This window comes from Aulostomus chinensis, chromosome 4 (genome assembly GCF_037954235.1).
Source record: "Aulostomus chinensis isolate RoL2024-O1b breed Wild chromosome 4, RoL_Achi_v1.0, whole genome shotgun sequence".
Lineage (NCBI taxonomy): Eukaryota > Metazoa > Chordata > Actinopteri > Syngnathiformes > Aulostomidae > Aulostomus > Aulostomus chinensis.
The window spans coordinates 21,300,601-21,303,100 of NC_141323.1; the positions used below are offsets into that span (position 1 = coordinate 21,300,601).

Sequence of the window (2,500 nt, forward strand, 5' to 3'; positions counted from 1 at the left end):
AGGGCTTACGGCCATACCACTCTGAACACGCCCGATCTTGTCTGATCTCGGAAGCTTAGCAGGGTCGGGCCTGGTTAGTACTTGGATGGAAGACCGCCTGGGAATAACAGGTGCTGTAAGCTTTTTTGTTTCATTGTGAGGAAAGGGCCGCTTTGAGACTTTGGGGACCAGCATGAGCGAGCTTCCCTCACACACCTTTTCTTGAAGGGCCCTCTGCAGCTTTGGAATGGAATTTCATGCAGTGGTTAATTTGAAGAAGACAGATGGCAGATGCAGTACTTTTCTCTCGATGACATCAACATTCTTTTGTTTTATTGACAGGACACCGATTTGGCGTGTGAAAAGACCCTGAGGCTGTTGCGCATCACTTTTTTTCTGAGGTTGTAAAGTGTGTGAAATGGATATAGAGCCCATGTGTGTGAGAGTCAAGAGCTTACGGCCATACCACTCTGAACACGCCCGATCTCGTCTGATCTCGGAAGCTAAGCAGGGTTGGGCCTGGTCTGTACTTGGATGGGAGACCGCCTGGGAATACCAGGTGCTGTAAGCTTTTTTGTTTCATTGTGAGGAAAGGGCAGCTTTGAGTGTTTGGGGACCAGCATGAGCGAGCTTCCCTCACACACATTTTCTTGAAGCGCCCTCCACAGCTTTCGAATGGAATGTCATGCAGTGTGTAATTTGACGTAGACAGATTGCAGATGCAGTACTTTTCTCTAGATGACATCAACATTTTTTTCTTTGTATTGACAGGACAACTATTTGGTGTGTAAAAAGACCGTGAGGCTGTTGCACATCACATTTTTTTTGAGGTTGTAAAGTGAGTGAAATGGATATAGAGCCCATGTGTGTGAGAGTCAAGGGCTTACGGCCATACCACTCTGAACACGCCCGATCTCGTCTGATCTCGGAAGCTTAGCAGGGTCGGGCCTGGTTAGTACTTGGATGGAAGACCGCCTGGGAATACCAGGTGCTGTAAGCTTTTTTGTTTCATTGTGAGGAAAGGGCGTCTTTGAGGCTTTGGGGACCAGCATGAGCGAGCTTCCCTCACACACCTTTTCTTGAAGCGCCCTCTGCAGCTTTGGAATGGAATTTCATGCAGTGGTTAATTTGAAGAAGACAGATGGCAGATGCAGTACTTTTCTCTCGATGACATCAACATTCTTTTCTTTTATTGACAGGACACGTATTTGGCGTGTGAAAAGACCCTGAGGCTTTTGCGCATCACTTTTTTTCTGAGGTTGTAAATTGTGTGAAATGGATATAGAGCCCATGTGTGTCAGAGTCAAAGGCTTATGGCCATACTACTCTGAACACGCCCGATCCCTTCTGATCTCAGAAGCTAAGCAGGGTCGGGCCTGGTTAGTACTTGGATGGAAGACCGCCTGGGAATACCAGGTGCTGTAAGCTTTTTTGTTTCATTGTGAGGAAAGGGCAGCTTTGAGTGTTTGGGGACCAGCATGAGCGAGCTTCCCTCACACACCTTTTCTTGAAGCGCCCTCCACAGCTTTGGAATGGAATGTCATGCAGTGTGTAATTTGAAGTAGACAGATGGCAGATGCAGTACTTTTCTCTAGATGACATCAACATTCTTTTCTTTTATTGACAGGACACCGATTTGGCGTGTGAAAAGACCCTGAGGCTGTTGCGCATCACTTTTTTTCTGAGGTTGTAAATTGTGTGAAATGGATATAGAGCCCATGTGTGTGAGAGTCAAGGGCTTACGGCCATACCACTCTGAACACGCCCGATCTCGTCTGATCTCGGAAGCTTAGCAGGGTCGGGCCTGGTTAGTACTTGGATGGAAGACCGCCTGGGAATACCAGGTGCTGTAAGCTTTTTTGTTTCATTGTGAGGAAAGGGCCGCTTTGAGACTTTGGGGACCAGCATGAGCGAGCTTCCCTCACACACCTTTTCTTGAAGGGCCCTCTGCAGCTTTGGAATGGAATTTCATGCAGTGGTTAATTTGAAGAAGACAGATGGCAGATGCAGTACTTTTCTCTCGATGACATCAACATTCTTTTGTTTTATTGACAGGACACCGATTTGGCATGTGAAAAGACCCTGAGGCTTTTGCGCATCACTTTTTTTCTGAGGTTGTAAAGTGTGTGAAATGGATATAGAGCCCATGTGTGTGAGAGTCAAGAGCTTACGGCCATACTACTCTGAACACGCCCGATCTCGTCTGATCTCGGAAGCTAAGCAGGGTCGGGCCTGGTTAGTACTTGGATGGAAGACCGCCTGGGAATACCAGGTGCTGTAAGCTTTTTTATTTCTTTGTGAGGAAAGGGCAGCTTTGAATCTTTGGGGACCAGCATGAGCGAGCTTCCCTCACACACCTTTTCTTGAAGCGCCCTCCACAGCTTTGGAATGGAATGTCATGCAGTGGTTAATTTGAAGTAGACAGATGGCAGATGCAGTACCTTTCTCTAGATGACATCAACATTCTTTTCTTTTATTGACAGGACACCGATTTGGCGTGTGAAAAGACCCTGAGGCTGTT

The 2,500-nt window shown here is 47.0% G+C and overlaps 1 long non-coding RNA gene, 5 other non-coding genes and 1 pseudogene across 6 annotated transcripts in view; all 7 read left to right on the top strand.

Moving 5' to 3' along the window:
* LOC147263221 (uncharacterized) overlaps positions 1-2,500 on the top strand; it is a 31,282-nt gene that overhangs the window by 21,125 nt on the left and 7,657 nt on the right. The gene's annotated exons all lie outside the window — the stretch shown is intronic.
* On the top strand, positions 4-122 carry LOC147263268 (5S ribosomal RNA; annotated as a pseudogene).
* Positions 432-550, top strand: LOC147263269 (5S ribosomal RNA). The gene has a single exon (XR_015112814.1). It is a non-coding gene; the product is annotated as a 5S ribosomal RNA (ribosomal RNA).
* Positions 861-979, top strand: LOC147263270 (5S ribosomal RNA). The gene has a single exon (XR_015113683.1). It is a non-coding gene; the product is annotated as a 5S ribosomal RNA (ribosomal RNA).
* LOC147263271 (5S ribosomal RNA) lies at positions 1,289-1,407 on the top strand. Its single transcript, XR_015114846.1, has one exon. It is a non-coding gene; the product is annotated as a 5S ribosomal RNA (ribosomal RNA).
* LOC147263272 (5S ribosomal RNA) lies at positions 1,717-1,835 on the top strand. The gene has a single exon (XR_015113684.1). It is a non-coding gene; the product is annotated as a 5S ribosomal RNA (ribosomal RNA).
* LOC147263273 (5S ribosomal RNA) lies at positions 2,145-2,263 on the top strand. Its single transcript, XR_015113186.1, has one exon. It is a non-coding gene; the product is annotated as a 5S ribosomal RNA (ribosomal RNA).